Source organism: Macaca mulatta, chromosome 6 (genome assembly GCF_049350105.2).
Source record: "Macaca mulatta isolate MMU2019108-1 chromosome 6, T2T-MMU8v2.0, whole genome shotgun sequence".
Taxonomy (NCBI): Eukaryota; Metazoa; Chordata; class Mammalia; order Primates; family Cercopithecidae; genus Macaca; species Macaca mulatta.
In genome coordinates this window covers 33,878,513-33,896,736 of record NC_133411.1, presented here as the reverse complement: position 1 = coordinate 33,896,736, position 18,224 = coordinate 33,878,513, and the positions used below count along the sequence as shown (strand labels likewise).

At 46.3% G+C, this 18,224-nt stretch overlaps 1 long non-coding RNA gene across 1 annotated transcript in view; it reads right to left on the bottom strand.

Moving 5' to 3' along the window:
* The window catches only part of LOC144341389 (uncharacterized), a 65,611-nt gene extending 52,695 nt beyond the window's left edge, over positions 1-12,916 (bottom strand). The window contains exon 1 of the long non-coding RNA XR_013418293.1: positions 12,228-12,916. This is a non-coding gene — a long non-coding RNA (uncharacterized LOC144341389). The remainder of the gene's footprint in view (positions 1-12,227) is intronic.
* Between the last annotated feature and the right edge of the window lie 5,308 nt (positions 12,917-18,224).

The following is an 18,224-nucleotide window of genomic DNA, read 5'->3' as shown; positions in this document are numbered from 1 at the left end:
TAGAATTTGTAGAGTTTAAGGTCTTACGTTTAAGACTTCAATCCATTGTGAGTTAGTTTTTGTATATGGTGAAAGGCAGGAGTCCAGTTTCATTCTTCTGCAAATGGCTAGTCAGTTATCCCAGCACCATTTATTGAATAGGGAGTCCCTTCCACATTGCCTGTTATTGTCAACTTTGTCAAAGATCATATGGTTGTAGATGTGTGGCTTTATTTCTGGGTTCTCTATCCATTGGTCTATGCACCTGTTTTTGTGCCAGTACCATGCTATTTTAACTTCTGTAGCCTTATAGTTTGAATTCGGGTAGTGTGATGCCTCTAGCTTTGTTCTTTTTGTTTAGGATTGCTTTGGTTGTCCCCTTTTGCCTATTTTTAAACTGGGTTTTTGTGCTTTGGTTGTTGAATTGTTAGAGTTATTTATATATTCTGGATCCTGGCCTCCTTTTTAAAGCCGGCTGAAAGGCATCACCAACTGTGGTTTTGCCCTGGGGATTTTTCAAACTGTAGTAGGCTAGGATGGGGGACCTTTGTGAAGCTTTTTAGATAGTTCTTTTGCAAGTATGGCCCATTAACCACTCTCTCCAAAGAAATCCTTTCTCTCCAATCTTTTTTTTTTTTTTTTTTTTTTTTTTTCAGACAGGGTCTTGCTCTCTGTCACCCAGACTGGAGTGTGGTAGTATGATCTTGGCTCACAGCAGCCTCAACCTCCCAGGCTCAAGCGATCTTCCCACCTCAGCCTCCTGAGTAGCTGGGACCACAGGCTTGTCCCACCATGCTCGGCTAATTTTTTAATGTTTATAGAGACAGGGTCTCGCTGTCCAGGCTCATCTTGAACTTCTGGGCTGAGGCAATCCTCCCACCTTGGCCTCCCAAAGTACTGGGATTATAGGCATGAGCCACCCTACTCAGACATCGTTTCCAGACTTTTTGATCTTCAACTCAATCTTTTATGACTTTGAGGGGGATAAAGGGACAAGAATAACAAAAAATGTTTTATCTGCTCCCTTTCCAGGTCCCACATAGTTAGGGTGACTAATTTATCATCCAAACCAGAAAACTTTTGAATGAAAGGAGGTACTGGGGCCGGGCGCAGTGGCTCACGCCTGTAATCCCAGCACTTTGGGAGGCCGAGCAGGGTGGATCACGAAGTCAGGAGATCGAGACTATCCTGGCTAACATGGGGAAACCCCGTCTCTACTAAAAATACAAAAAATTAGCCGGGCGTGGTGGCGGGCGCTTGTAGTCCCAGCTACTCCAGCGGCTGAGGCAGGAGAAGAGCGTGAACCCGAGAGGCGGAGATTGCAGTGAGTGGAGATCGCGCCACTGCCCACCAGCCTAGGTGACAGAGTGAAACTCTGTCTCGAAAGAAAGAAAGAAAGAAAGAAAGAAAGAAAGAAAGAAAGAAAGAAAGAAAGAAAGGAAGGAAGGAAGGAAGGAAGGAAGGAAGGAAGGAAGGAAGGAAGGAAGGAAGGAAGGAAGGAAGGAAGGACAGGCCAGGAGCTGTGGCTCACACCTGTAATCCTAGCACATTGGGAGGCTGAAGTGGGTTGATCACCTGAGGTCAGGAATTCAAAACCAGCCTGGCCAACATGGTGAACCCCCATCTCTACTAAAAATACAGAAAATTAGCCAGGCGTGGTGGTGGACGCCTATAATCCCAACTACTCGGGAGCCTGAGGCAGGAGAATCGCTTGAACCTGGGAGGTGGAGGTTGCAGTGAGTTGACATCCTGCTACCTCACATCAGCCTGGGCAACAAGAGTGAAACTCCACCTAAAAAAAAAAAGAAAAAGAAAAAGAAAAGAAAAAGAAAGGAGGCACTAAAATAATGAAAATAATATTATTGGAAGTTTTATTTATTAACTGATAGATTGACTTCATTTTGTCAGTGGGGTTGCCTATAATAAAATTCTCTTCAAACCCTACTTTCAAAAATACAGTGTCCTAAAAAATAAAAAATATCAAAACTCTGTATAGCAAGAATGTTTTCACATTGATTATCTAAACAAAAAAAATAACCTAAGCACGCCCAGTTCTCCCGGTATAAATTCATGATCCATAACCAATTCCTCTCAGCCGCACTCCTTCCCTCTCTCATGGCCCACGGGAACCTTCAGCTCTCCTTTACCACTTGGGAGCCGCAGGAAACTTAAGGGATAATTCCTGACTGTCTCTAACTAGTCTCACGAGGCCACCATCTCTTCTGTTCTCCTCACGTGGTGATGGGTCACATCTGCCAGTCTGCCACCTTCTTAAAATTCTAGGTGAGACACAAAGAAGTCCATATTGCTCTTAGATCTGTGGACATAAAGAGGGGTTCTTATCACCCAGGCCCATGACAGTGAGGGTTGGGGGTGTAGTGTATGGCCCTTATATTCTTCCTAACTCTTCAACTGCTTTATTCTTCTTGACTTGAAGGATTTTTTCTAGTTGGGGTGAGAAAGACTCAGGAAAAAAGGATTCCTGCCATTTGCAAATCCTTTCAAGTTTTCCATCTTAGGTTAAACTCTCAGCTCTAGAATTGGAAGCTGAGTCTACTCTGTCCATTTCTGGCTTTCTCCTGAGACCCACGGTATACCCATGTTCCCTGGTCTGAACAGGGTCATCAAAGGAGAAAAAAAAAACATCACTTTATTATTCAAGAATATACATACACACGTGTGTGTGTATATGTGTGATAATTATATTTATACATCAGCTTATTGAAGGAGTAGACACTTAGAAGGAAACACTCTATCTGGTCACTAGACCACCACTAATAATTAGGTGTTCTCTCCTCCATTATCCAATTCCTTGTCCCCCTGAATGCTAGCCAGCACCTCGGATAGATGGCAACTTTTCCGCCCAACTCTGCATTTCTAAATGATCTCAGCTTTGGTGCACCTGCCAATGGAAGGTTGAAATAATCTTCCACTGACCACAACTGCTGGGCATGGACATAAATAATAAAACAAGGAGCAATTCCTGATGAATTGCTGGGTTTCTTGTGTACCCCCCCTACTCCCGTCGTGTGGGAGCAACCTCATTTCCCGTTTCACAGTGTCATTCACCCCAGCCAACGCCATTACCCTTTTTTGCCTGCTCATGGCTAGGACAGAAACCATTACTGTGTCACCTATGGGAAGTATTCCTCCCTTAGAGAGTAAGACCACCAGCTGAGCATGATGGCTCACCCTGTAATCCCAGCACTTTGAGAGGGGAAGGTGAAGGATCGTGTGAGCCCAGGAGTTGGAGAGTAGCCTGGGCAATGTAGTGAGACCACATCTCTATTTTTTAACAAAAGTTTTTAAAAATTAAAAATAAATAAATAGGCCAGGTATGGTGGCGCATGCCTGTAATCCCAGCTACTCAGGAGGCTGAAGCAGGAAAATCACTTGAACCTAGGAGGCGGAGGTTCCAGTGAGCCGAGATTGTGCCACTGCCCTCCAACTTGGGTGACAGAGCGAGACTCCGTCTCAAAAAATAAAATAAAATAAAAGTAAAGTAAAGTAAATAAATAAATAAGAGAACAAACTAAACAAGACAGCAAAGCCCAGAGTTGCATACACAGGAAGCAAACATTTTATAATTGAGTACTGAGGTAAAACTTTGAAAGGCACCACCGCCAAATCCTGTATTTCCTGTACCTGTATTTCCTTCCAGGTATCAGATGCTTCAAGTTCCTAAGTACATGATAAAACTAGTTAACTGTTAGCATGGTATCTCACTGTCTTTTACTTTCCTTGTGAAGTGAGTTCCTTAACTGAAGACTTATCTCCCTCAGACACTTGGACCATCATTTTATCTGCTGGGTCATACAGACCAATTGGTACCTCCTCTTCTTCTACAGTCTGGATGAGCTAGAGAGAATTCTCTTGTTCTGTACCCAAATAAGGCTAGCATAACTGGGTTCACCAAGTAAATGGGTTGAAGCAGGGCCCCAAATGTGTTCTCTGTTACCTCTAATATGCAAGGAGCCCTATCAATTGGAGAGGATTATCTATCAATATTTCAGTCCACTAGGTCCTCTCCTAGCATTTATTTTTCTTTCTGTTTTTACAGAGAGGGTCTTGTTCTGTCACCCAGCCTGGAGTGCAATGGTGCAATCACTGCCCACTATAACCTTGAATTCTCCAGACCTAGTGACCCTCCCACCTCAGCCTCCTGAGTAGCTGGAAGTACAGGTGTGCACCACTACATCCAGCCAATATTTAAATTTTTTGTGGAGACAGGGTCTCACTATGTTGCCCAGGATAGTCTCAAATTCCTAGTTTCAAGTGACTCTCCCACCTTGGCCTCCCCAAAAACTGGGATTACAGGCATGAGCTATGGCGCCCAACCCTCCCCCAGAAGATTAACTGAAGTAGCAAGTCCTTGTATTTTCATAGGATTTGTTTCTCACCCGCTAGCATATATGGGTCTAAGATATCTAGATCAACATCTGTGATACTGGTTACTTCTTATTCCCCAGGCCTTATATGTGTGCTGTATTCAATGTAGACCAGCCTTATGTCTTATGGGATGGTAAGATGGTCATGATCCCTACCAGACTCAATATATCCCCGAGGCAGCATGGTAAAAGTATATATGTCTGCTAGGTGAAAGCTAACTATTTCTGGAATACCCTTTATCAGAATGGGTAAAAAAACACACTTGCGCCGGGCGTGATGGCTCACACCTGTAATCCCAGCACTTTAGGAGGCTGAGGCGGGTGGATCATGAGGTCAGGAGATTGAGATCATCCTGGTTAACACAGTGAAACACCGTCTCTACTAAAAATACAAAAAATTTGGTGGCGGGCACCTGTAGTCCCAGCTACTTGGGAGGCTGAGGCAGGAGAATGGTGTGAACCCTGGAGGCAGAGCTTGCAGTGAGCCGAGATTGCGCCACTGCACTCCAGCCTGGGTGACAGAGTGAGACTCTGTCTCAAAAAAAAAAAAAAATACACTTGCTAGATCAGTTGCTGGTGCCTGGGACTGTGTTAATATGCTCCAAAATGGAAACCATGTCTTGGCCAGTCGCTGTAGGAGAAGTTATCAACTAATTAGGCTTACTTAATCCACTGTTGTTTCCAGAATCCATCTATCCTCATACTGGCCATTCTGAGGAACTTAGCTGTAGTTTCAAAATATTTAACTATGGGGCTAATCTTCGTGATTCCCCTGGAGGTGTGGTATTGGTTTTGATTTATTATTCTGGTAGGGAGAAGAAACTTCAATGGTTCCCTCTTGGCTTTTCCAACGACAGTCATTCTTACTGTGTGTGTCGGAGAGCCACTACTGGGGACCTACCAATCCAACTCTGTGCTGTATTCAGGATCTGGAGAAATAATTACTGGGCTTTTCATAAATAGACCCAGGTTAAAATCCTACTTACCACTGATGACCATTAGACCCACCGTAATCAGGAACTACAGTAGATTTATGTATCTCATGTAAGTTCAGAGCCAATATTCACTATTCCCTGAAAAGTTTGTGTCTCTCCCTTGCCCCTGTACACAGCTATCCAGATAAATAGTTCCTCTGAGAAAGGCAAGCAGGAGGTTTCAAGTATGTAATTGAGCTGTTATATGGGTCCTTCCTTGTAGGCATTTGGTGTCCTCTCCATTCTGTGCATCTGGTTCTGTTACCAATCTCAGACCTGTGAATTGGAAGATAAGCTATGTCTACCACGGTGGTTCAAATCAGGCCTCTATTCACCAAGCTGGTTTGGTTTGAGTTAGTTATTCACATCACAGAAAACCTGCGCAGGTCATCTGTTGATCTCATTACCCCAGATGCCATAGCAGAGATCTTGGAGGATCAGACCCTTGTCAAATATTTTTCCCAAGCCTGCCCTAGAGCCTCATGTAACCGTGCCCAAGTTGCCTACGGTCATTAAATAATTGGCATCACTTATACTCTGCCACAGTTCACTCCAAGACACTTGCTGATAATAGAAAACAAGTTTCAACTTTGGCATTTGCCTACCAGCAATTCTAGCCTGCAGACTTCTGATATGTTTCTGATAAGCTGGCCCCTATTTAGGGGCCTAGCAGTGGCCAAGGGACCTTCTCCAAACTGCTTAGCCGCTGGAAACAATGAGGCCACTGTGGGCGGAGAGGAGTGCGGCAGCCTGCTGGCTCAGCCAAGTCCACCATGGTGGGACCTCGCCCAAAGCCTGCCCTCCTGCTCTGTTCCCTCCCCGGAATTGTGAGAAGCAGGGACATCCTCCCAGCCCCCTCACCTCATCTGCCGGCCCAAACCAGCTGCACCTAGAGTGTCCTCAAGCTCTGCCCACATTGACATCCAGACTGCCATGACTCTCTAAGAAGCAGGGGCACTTGGGCCAGGCCGGAAAGGGTGGGGGTGATGAGACAGGACGTATGCCTGTGATCCTCTGCAGGGGAGACAGCAAGATCACAGGGGATTTCTGGTGTCAGTGCTGACACCCACAGGCAAGAAGAGCTTAAGAGATTGTGAGAGCAGTGACAGGCAGGGTCCCCTGCCCCCAGGCCTCCTTTCCCACACCCATTCCATAAAGTTGCTCCCTGAGGAGGTCTGGTGCTGGTGGCCTCGCCCTCTGGGGTTGGGACCCTGGCAGGCAGTGTGGTGCAAGGTGTGAGAACTGAATTTTGTAGTCAGGCAAACAGTGCCAATTACACCCTGCCCCTTCTGAACTATGGGATCTTGTCCTTTGTCCCTCTGAGCCCGTTTCCTCATCTGCAAAATGAAGATAATTTTATATAGTGACATAATAGTAATGAAACAGAACACCTAAGACACGCCAGCCCTCAACAAACCACCTCTGGCCCAGATGTCCTGTCTTTATCTCCTGCCATGGCACCCAAATATGTCAGCATTTGGTAAAGATGGGCTCTTCAATTTCAAAACCCAGTAAGAGTCTTCCAAGCTCTGTGAAGGAGATGCAGTCAGCAGGCAAGTGGGCAAGAAATGCATGTCAGATATTGATTGACATTCAGATATTGGTTGACTGATATTCAGCCTTCATATCCCCCTTTCCATACCCTTCTGTGTATTTTTTGGAGCCATTGGAATATTACATTTCCCAAATTCTCTCACCAGCTGGGTGCTGGATAGATAGGTTCTGCCACTGAAGGGAGACAGAAGGTAGGAAGAAGATGACCCCTAGCCTTCTCTGGCTCTGGCAGAAGCAGCCAATTGCAGACAAGAAATGGGCTGCAGCAGAATACCAGTTCCAATCGTGGCAGCAATCACAGCTCCTAGTCAGGCCACTTGTCATCTGGAGCAGCATAGCGGTGAGTGTGAACCCACAGGTGTCAGCCCAAGGTGGTGGGAGGTCCCTGATCTCTAGATAAACCCATGTCTCCATTTTGCAACTCCAGCCCTTACAAAACCTTTGTAACCAGTCCCCTGCATTCAATCCCTTTCTGCTTGAAATATCTAGAATGGTTTGTGTTTTTTGGACTGGACTCCTGATTGACACAACAGGCTTGAAAGAGCCAATCCAGAACTGTCTCCTAACGTTTTAGAATTCTTCTGTTTATATCAGTTGTTCCCAACTCAGGCTGCCTATTAGACTCATCTAGAAGCTTAAAAACACTGATGCCAGCTGGGCACAATGGCTCACGCCTGTAATCCAGGCACTTTGGGAGGCCAAAGTCGGAGGATTGCTTGAGTTCAGGAGTTCAAGACCAGCCTGGGCAACATGGCAACATGGCAAGACCCCATCTCTACTAAAAAGACAAAAAAATAGCTGGCATAGTGGTGTGCACCTGTGGTCCCAGCTACTCAGGAGGCTGAGGTGTGAGGATCACTTGAGCACAGGGGGCCGGAGGATGCAGTAAGCCAGGATCACACCACTGCACTCCAGTCTGGGCAACAGAGTGAGACCCTGTCTCTCTCTCTCTCTCTCACTCTCTCTCTCTCTCTCTCTCTCTCACACACACACACACACACACACTACAAAAACAAAACAAACCCCAAAAACACCACATTGATGCCTATATGCTCTATACTTTCAGAGATTCTGGCTGAATTGCTCAGACACCAGAGCTTTTTAAACTCACCCAGGAGATTTCAATGTGCAGCCAGCTCTGAGATCCACTGCTCCATTTTTAAGCATTTTCTCTGAGACAGAGTCTTGCTCTGTCATCAGGCTGGAGTGCAGTGGCGCAATCATGGCTCACTGCAATCTCCGCCTCCTGGGCTCAAGCAATTCTCCTGCCTCAGTCTCCTGAGTAGCTGGGATTACAGGCGTGTGCCACCATGACCAGCTAATTTTTGTAGAGGTAGGGTTTCACCATATTGCCCAGGATGGTCTCAAATTCCTGGCCTCAAGTGATCTGCCTGCCCTGGCCTCCCAAAGTGCTGGGATTACAGGCATGAGCCACTGCACTCAGCCTGAGATCCACTGCTCTCTGTCATGCCAAGCTATTTCTGGCCTTTCCCTATTATCGAAAGTGGACCAGCAGTGGATCCAGGGCTACATCAGCCAACTGCAGCAAACTTAGAACAATTATTAAGCTATTATCAATGTAATGAGATTTCAGGTGATTTAATTTTCTTTCTTATACTTTTCTGAATTGTTTTAATGAACATTGTTTTAAATTATTTTGAAGGCTATTTTCACAAAGAAAAATGATCTTCCTGTCTTCTCTAGCATATAACTATACTCACATCACTAAATCTAGCCCAAGCTAAAACTATATTCCATGAGCCTAGTTTATACATCCTCAAAATTCATTCTTAGAAACATCATCAGGGCTTTTGAAAATGTAAATAAGCAACAGGTTACAGATATGTAGCAATAGTGTTCTCATTGTTGTGGTTGTGTTCTGGGTGAATGGAACCCCTGGGCTGCCCACTCGGAACTCTAAGCAATCTCATATTTAACCCAGCATGCTGCACAAATGATCATTTTCTATTATCATATCCTTGGTCATTTCACATCCTGCTCAATCCCACCCTGCTCCTCCCCAGGCCATATTGTATTTGGATTTAGGTTACTGGCATAGCAAAACGAGAAGTAGGTCATGAAGCAATTCATACTCCAAGGGAGGGACTGCCTCCTTAGGCAGAGGAGAGGCAATCCAACCCTTGTTAGGCAAGGGTTCTTCTTGAGGCAACCCTCTTGAAACTCAACCTTCCTAGTTTCAGAAGTCTTTGAGGACTGGGATTTGCTGTTGTTAACCTAACTGAGACCCGTGATTTCGGTTTCCAATTTAATCTAATCCAACGCTTCCCCACTTTTTTCATATCATGGCTCAGTGTAACCCATACTACCTCTAGATCACCACACCAAGCTGTGTACTCATAGCCAGAGACACCAAACTGTCACGCCTTCGGGCTGCTGGCCATGCCATTTCCTCTGGATGATATATTCTTAAGGTTAGGTAAGCCCTGGAAGCATATGGGTATTTATTATACACCACACACACACTTTGCTAGATTCCAGCACTACGTTAATCCCCAACCCGCGCCATCAGCTCTTAGTAGCCTGGCCCAATGTCATCTCCCTCACAAAGTTTTTTTTGTTTGTTTTTTGTTTTTGTTTTGTTTTGTTTTGTTTTTTGAGACAAAGTCTTGCTCTATCACTTAGGCTGGAGCACAGTGGTGTGATCTTGGCTCACCGCAACCTCCTCCTCCCCAGTTCAAGCAATTCTCCTTCCTCAGCCTCCCAAGTAGCTGGGATTACAGGCATGCATCACCATGCACAGCTAATTTTTGTATTTTTAGTAGAGATGGGGTTTCACCATGTCGGCCAGGCTGGTCTCAAGTTTTTGACCTCAAGTGGTCTGCCCATCTTGGCCTCCCAAAGTGCTGGGATTACAGGCATGAGCCACCAGGCCCAGTCCTCCTTCACAAATTTTTCCTGGACTTCGCCACAGATAAAATTAATGGTTTTCTCAATCTCTGTTCCAACACAGTTATTTACACATGAAATAAGCCCTTGACATTCATAAATTTAAAATTCCTCGTTTAGGCAATTCAAAAGTTAGTCTACAAAGTGAGTCTACGGGATGTGATCATTTGTCATTTTGCCAAAGCACAAATGGGAATCGTTCTCACTAAAGAGCTGGAGAAGAGTGAGTCTACTTCCTCTTGGAAGCCTTTCCTAATACTCCATCCTACTCAGCCTCAGATTGATAGCCCTCTGAATCAGCTGGGATACTCCCAACTCTGATGGAAAACGGGAATAACTACATTTAATTTCTCCACAACAAGGAGTCCAAGGTGGGTGGTTCCAGGGTTTGCTCAGCTCCTCAACAATGTCAGGGGTCTGGATTGGGACTTTTGCAAGCCTCTTGGCCAAGTGCACTTCATCACATGATACCAGTAGCTCTAAACAGCAGCTCCCCATATAACCTCATTTCAGGAGATAGAGACCAAAGACAGCCAAGAGTCCCGAGTGAAACCCTGCCTTCCAGCCTAAAACAGCCTGAAGGCTGAAAAACCTGTCTGCTGGTCGAGAATGAAGTCTGCTCTTTCCCACCTGATTCTGAATAATGCCTGCTTGTGCACTGAGAGGATCGGGTGGAGCCTTGGGAAGTTCACACCGTTTTGCGGCGGGGAGGAGTCTGGCCTCTTCAGTGCCTGTGTGGTAACCTGGGATTCAGACTGTGAGGTGGGAGGTTGTTGGAAAGACCCCCTCTCACTTTGCTGAGGGTTTTTCTTTCTTTTTCCTTTTTGCCTAATAAATTCCATTTTCCTCACCCTTCCGTGTGTCCACAGGCCTAATGTTTCCTAGTTGTGTGACAAGAACCCAGTTTTAGCTGAACTAAGGAAAAAGTTCTGCAACACAGAATGGGATGAAAAGATAGGCCTCCTTCCCATGTCACATTTTACCAAGAAGCAAAAAGTTAGCCTAAAACTCCATTGACTTTTCCTCTCATTTAATCAGTCAGAATTTGGTCATGTGCCTAACCCTAAACCAAATACTAGAACAGGTAAACCAAATCACCATGCTTGATTGCGATTAGTAATCTTCAGGCCAACAGCAACAGCATCACTTGGGAACTTGTTAGAAATGCAAATTCTTGGGGGCAGGCACGATGGCTTACACATGTAATCCCAGCACGGTGGGAGGCCAAGGCAGGTGGATCATTTGAGGCCAGGAGTTCAAGACCAACCCTGGCCAACATGGTGAAACTCCGTCTCTACTAAAAATACAAAAATTAGCTTGGCATGGTGATGCACGCCTATGGTCCCAGCTGCTTGGGAGGCTGAGGCAGGAGAACTGCTTGAACCCAAGAGGCAGAGGTTGCAGTGAGCCAAGATTGCAACGAGAGATTCTGTCTCAAAAAAAAAAAAATGCAAATTCTTAGGCTTCACCTAGACCTACTGAATCAGAAACTCTGGGAGTGAGGCCCAGGATTCTGGGTTTCAACAAGCCCTCTAGGTGACTCATGCAAGCCAAAATTTGGAATCACTGGCTTAGATGTATCATAGTTAATCCTGAGCCTGGGGGAGGGACCTGAGCATCCTGCCTTTTAGAATAAAATCCAGATTCTATAAACTAAGAAGAAGAGAGTTATGCTGATGGGTAGATGGCACTCTCCTATTATTTCCATTTAAATAATCACAATTACATTTATTTACCAGTTGATTTTTCTTGCTGACTCCCTGACTCAACTGCATGCTTCCTGAGAGCACGAACTTTGTCTTCTATTATCATTTCTGGCCCTAGCACAATAGAAGGGGCTCAATCAATGCATGCTGGACAAAGGATAAACGGTAAAGTAGTCTCTCCTTTCTAATTGCCCACCGCCTTAACAGCTGCTTCCTGCTGCTTTCCACTTAAAGAACATTTTCACATCAGTTCATGTCAGTGAGCTGAGAGCTGTCTCTACCAGGGGGTCTAAGAACAATGATTCCTTTGCATATGGGTGCAAGTGTAGACTCTGGCTTCCTGAATGCGTGTTGGACCTTTATGTGCATTCATTTCTATTCAAGGGTGTCCTTGGAGAGCACTGCTGTACAATGGCACAACTGAATACGATTGTTGAGCTGAGTTCTGGCTGCTGACTCCTGCCTGGCAATCTTTCTCAGAGGCGGCTGTGTACTCAGAGTCAAACATGACCTGGAAATAAGCCTCCAGGCTTCATCCGCAGCGAGAGCAGCATCGAGGCAACGGCAGATAGCTGCCCTCATTTTGTTCTGCCCAGCACAGTGACCTGGACAAGCCTCCCGGGCCTTCTGAAGGCACTTGTATTAGGTGCGAGGGACAGAAACCCAAACTCAAAGTGGTGAGAACAAAGAGGTGAGGGAAGACTTAGAGGCACATATACCTGCAAAGTCCTAGGGTAGGATCAGTTTCAGCTGTAGCCAGATCCAGATGCTCAATGTCCTCAGGAAACTCCTTTCTTCATTGCTCAAATGGATCTCTTCTAGTTGGCTTCATTCTCCCATAGGTTTTCACAGAATAAGCCAGGAACAGCTCCAGACTTACATACCATCCGCTTGGCATTTGCAGCAGAAAGCCCCTCTTTCACAACAGTGTCAGCAAAAGTCCCAGAGCTGACTCTCCTCATCCTAACTTAGGTCACATGAACATTCCAGGGCAATCAATGGCTGAGGCTGGCATAAGTGCCCAGCTTGGAGCAGGGGCATTGGGTAGGATGGAATCAGTCTCACCTGAACCACAGGGACTTACAGTGAAAAAGGTGTACCCCCCAGCCCTCCCCCGCCACCAAATCATAGTGCTGTTACCAGAGGAGCGGGGAACGGCTGCAGAACAGGCAAAACCCACAGATGTCCCATCTAACCACTGTTCCTTCTTTTGGGTCCTTGAGTAGCACTTCATAAAAAAGGGCACCCACATACATGCAGAGCTAGGTATCATTTTCCAAAACAGGGAAGGAAATAAAGTGCCTCCTAGAGACAAACAGTGCAGACTCTCTTTCTCACTGGCTTGAAATAGCTCCCAGCGCTACAGAGCAGGGCTGAGGGACGGCACCAGCAGCCTCACTCTCGGTGTAATTTAATCCTCCGGAGCATCTGCCCTGAACATTCAGCTCCACGAACACCCACTCCCCCGCCCTCTGCTGTGGTCCACCCCCTCCCTCCCATGGTTTCTTGGCCTGCTTTACTGTCTTTTTGTAATCATCAGCTAACATCTGCTACATTTTATTCGTGGCAGGAAGGATTTTTTTTTTCTCCTTTACCCTTCTTCCTCCTGGGGTTGAATGCAAAATAGACTAGAATAACAAAATGAGGCAGACAGGCTTCTTAACATAATAACCTAAAAATGTGTGAAGCTGGGAAGTGTCCAATGTTTGGATCCCTCCCTCTGCGACTCCCTGAGAGCAGGCCCTCTTTTTCCAGCACTCTCCTGGCTCAAAGCCCTGGCTCCATCCAGGAAAGAACAGGATGAAGCTGAGGGACTGGCAATTTAAATTGAGGAAAAAGGGCAAGGGGTTAAGAGAAGGCAGAGCACCGTAAGAGGTAGAGATCAGGAATTCAAGGAATCAGGATCTCAGCTCATTGCAACCTCTGCCTGCCAGATTCAAGCAATTCTCCTGCCTCAACCTCCCGAGTAGCTGGAACTACAAGCATGCGCCACCATGCCCTGCCAATTTTTGTATTTTTAGTAGAGATGGGGTTTCACCATGTTGGTGAAACCTCCAACTCTTGACCTTGTGATCCGCCAGCCTCAGCCTCTCAAAGCGGTGGGACCACAGGCATGAACCACCGTGCCCAGGCAGATCCAGCCTATCTTAGCCAGAAAAAAACAACATGGTTTTTCTTTCTTTCTTTCTTTCTTTTTTTTTTTTTTTTTTTTTGAGACGGAGTCTCGCTCTGTCGCCCAGGCTGGAGTGCAGTGGCACGACCTCGGCTCACTGCAAGCTCCGCCTCCCGGGTTCACATCATTCTCCTGCCTCAGCCTCCTGAGTAGCTGGGACTACAGGCGCCCACCACCGCACCCAGCTAATTTTTTGTATTTTTAGTAGAGACGGGGTTTCACCGTGTTAGCCACAATGGTCTCGATCTCCTGACCTCGTGATCCGCCCGTCTCGGCCTCCCAAAGTGCTGGGATTACAGGTGTGAGCCACTGCACCCGGCCCCTTTTTGTTTTTGTTTTTGTTTTTGTTTTTTGAGATGAAGTCTCACTCTGTTGTCCAAGCTGGAGTACAGTGGTGCAATCTTGGCTTACTGCAACCTCCATCTCCCAGGTTCAAACAATTCTCCTGCCTCAGCCTCCGGAGTAGCTGGGACTACAGGCATGCGCCACCATGCCCAGCTAATTTTTGTATTTTTAGTAGAGACGGGGTTTCTCTATGTTGGCCACACTGGTCTTGAACTCCTGACCTTGTGATCCATCCACCTTGGCCTCCCAAAGCCCTGGGATTACAGGCGTGAGCCACCACGCCCGGCCCACACAGTGGTTTTGCAAAGTCTTTTTAGCCCATAGCCTTCAGTCATGTGAAACTGCTGTCTGGAATTTTTATTCTCCTGTGACCATGCTGTATTATTCCTGTCTCAGGACCACCCACAAATCTCCAGCTGCTTTGTGGACCCTCTCATGGACATCCTTTCAGACTCGGTGTCTGTACTCCATCAGCAAATCCATGTGTGCCACAGATCAGACAACTACTTTTCTTCCAACACAGGGGTAAACCTATGGGATTATAGATTTATTTATTTTAAAAGCATTTGACTAGTAAATTGCAAAGCATAATATATCATAAAAAGGATATTTTGCTGATTTCAAAATTCTCTATTGAATGTATTTCTCAAGTGAATGTATTTGTTCTCCTCTACTGAACCTGTAAAACTCCCCTACATGTGAATACTACGAGTCATTTTCAAGGAACTCACTCTGTCTTCTCATCAGTTAAGTGAAAGCTGACTTCTCTATTTCTTGGTTTCTTCCAATGGAACCCTTCTTTTCTTCCTACAGACCCCAAAGACTCATTTGGTTTTCTTCTCCCTTGGCCCCATCACTGTTTCTACTTTCTGTGTCTTTTGTGTCTGTATTGGTCAGGATTATTAGTGGCAGACAAGAACCCTCTCTAACTAGTTTAAACACAAAGAGATTAATTCAAAGGTATTAGGTAATCTAATGCTTTTTTTTTTTTTTTCAAGATGGAGTATTGCCCTGTAGCCCAGGCTGGAGTACAATGGCACAGTCTTGACTTGCTGCAACCTCTGCCCCCTGGGTTCAAGCAATTCATCTGCCTCAGTCTCCTGAGTAGCTGGGATTACAGGTGTGTGCCACCACACCCGGCTAATTTTTGTGGTTTTTTTGTTTTTTTTTTTTTTGAGACGGAGTCTCGCTCTGTTACCCAGATTGGAGTGCAGTGGTGTGATCTCCATTCACTGCAAGCTCCGCTGCCTCCCAGGTTCACGCCATTCTCCTGCCTCAGCCTCCCTAGAAGAGCTGGGACTACAGGCGCCCACCACCACGCCCGGCTAATTTTTTCGTATTTTTAGTAGAGACGGGGTTTCACCGTGTTGGCCACGCTGGTCTCGATCTCCTGACCTCAAGTAATCTGCCCACCTCTGCTTCCCAAAGTGCTGGCATTACAGATGTGAGCCACCGTGCCCAGCCTGCTAATGCATTTTTGAGAGGACTAAGGGACCAGCTTTGAACTAGGGAACCACCCTGGTAGGATCTTCTAACAAGAACCTCACTATTGCCACTACATGCCTCTTGGCATCTCTGACCAGGATTCTCTTTATAATCCCAGCGCATGGTAGTCACATTGTAGACATCTTACAATTTCCACCAGATGGAGTCTTATTCTAATACACTGGTATACTAATGATTGATATATTAGAATGGAAGGGAGGTATCAAGGTAAGGGACTTCAGAGGCCTGAGAGTGGAGGAAATTGCTGCCTTTAAAATACAAGGAGTTCATGTATTTTACAGATGGAATTGAGGTGCTTCAGGCAAAATTAGGTGTCTTTTTCTAATTAATACAAAGATGCTGTACAGGTTAGCCGTAACCATACCCATGAAACCAGAAATGAAACAATAGAGACTTTACCACACCTGTGTCAGAAAAAATAAAACCTCCCCTAGGGGTGCTTTCAGAAGATGCTGCCTTCGACCCCTCAGCCAGGGTCTCACACTTCTACCTTGAAGTCTCACCCAGTGGGTGTTCTGATGGAGTAGGGTCTCCTGAGGAAGCCTAACTACCAAGGAGTCTAGTACTTATAGGCTTCTGCTGTCCAGCCCCTGCATATGGGAATTCATGGAATGACGTTCTGCAAACCAATCTGCAGTCACAATCTCAGATTTGCAGTGAAGCAAGCACATCATGCCCCTGCTCTCCACTTTTCGCAGCCTCTGAAAAACACCACTCAGCCTCTGATCTTTAAAAGGTTCTGCTGATCCCTGTGGCGTAAATCTGAGAAGCTATGCAGGAGAGAGAAATTCTGGAATCAGCAAAAATGTCCCTTTTTACAATGCATTATGTTTTGCAATTTACTATTGAATGTTGTATTCTATTTACAAAGCTGCTGAAAATCTCAAAAAGTTTTCTCTTGATATATTTCTTTAGTATATTGAAATGCAAATGAGCTCCGCTTCAACTAGGTAATCTGAGCACACACATGAATAATTACCACTCCCACCACCCGATGCCTCATTAAAATGACTGTAAAGGAGGAGAATGCAAAGGAGGTGTCAACAGCTAAGGGTTTCAGGGGCCTGAGAGTGGAGGATGTCCCCACCTTTAAAATACAGGGTGTGCCTGACCCAGGGAAGAAAGTGGGCAGCCCCTCAGAGAGTCTGTGTCAAGCGGCCAAGCTGTCCACAGATAGCAGCTGCTGGGTCCGCTGGCTTGCCCCACTTTCCCAGATAGATGTCATTTACTACTCAGAACACAGCAGACAGCATGACCCCAATGTTCGCATCAGTTCTGCTTGCCCTCAAGCCTCATGGGGGCAATACCAGTGCTGGTCAGGTGAATACTGCCCCTGAGGAACACTGAGTTCATGAAACCCCCAGTTTTCCAAGGGAACCGCTAGCACACCTGCCCCAACTTTGCCCCAGAGGAAGACACTATCTTTTTTTTTTTTTTTTTTTTTTTTTTTTGAGACATAGTCTTGCTCTGTTGCCTAGGCTGGAATGCAGTGGTGAAATCTTGGCTCACTTTGCAAGCTCTGCCTCCTGGGTTCACGCCATTCTCCTGCCTCAGCCTGGATCCAGTAGCTGATACTGTAGTCACCCGCCACCACTCCCGGCTAATTTTTGTATTTTTAGTAGAGATGGGGTTTCACCATATTGGCCAGGCTGGTCTCGAACTCCTGACCTCAGGTGATCCACCTGCCTCTGCCTCCCAAAGTGTTGGGATTATAGGTGTGAGCCACCGTGACTGGCTGACACTGTCTTTATCACAGTGATATGGCTCTGAATAGTGGAGGAACACCAGAATTCTTGGTCCTCATGTCGGTTTAGATAAAAGTACATGGACACAGGTGGAGTGGTTTTAAGGAGTGGAGAGTTTAATAGGCAAGAAGGAAAGGAGACGACAGAAGGAAGAAGCTCCCTGTACAGAGACAAAGGGGGAGGGGCTCCAAAGCCAAAAGAGGAGGTCTCCACCTGCCAGGGATACCAGCCAGGTATATAAGCAAAGGCTAGAGGAGGCGGTGTTGGATTTGCATAGGGCTCAGGGGATTGGTTTGACTAGGCATGTCATTCATGTAGCCCGAGAAAAAGCTGGCCTTCCCACCCCAGCCTTTTAATATGCACATATAGGGCACCAAGATGTTCTACACATGCGGGGATATGTTGGGGCAGCCATGTTGCCAGGAACCTGTGGAGAAAGGGCAAGAAGGTGGAAGGAATCTCCATGTTTGGGTGGACCCAGTTTCTAATGGCTTGCATTGCATATCAAAGGTAGCTGGCCTGGCTCTAACAGCCAGGGCTTTACAAGAAACTTTTCCGGAGACGCTTTAAAAAGTGAAAACTTCCCAAGGACCCCTTTTCCTACAACAACAGAGGTCAGGAAACAAAACTGTCCTCTGACCCAGAGGGAGACACGTCTCTGGCTTCCAAAGATGTCTGCTAAACAAACAATCTTTAAAAGATTATCTGGGCCGGGCGCGGTGGCTCAAGCCTGTAATCCCAGCACTTTGGGAGGCCGAGATGGGCGGATCACGAGGTCAGGAGATCGAGACCATCCTGGCTAACACGGTGAAACCCCGTCTCTACTAAGAAATACAAAAAATAGCCGGGCGAGGTGGCAGCGCCTGTAGTCCCAGCTACTCGGGAGGCTGAGGCCGGAGAATGGCGTGAACCCGGGAAGCGGAGCTTGCAGTGAGCTGAGATCCGGC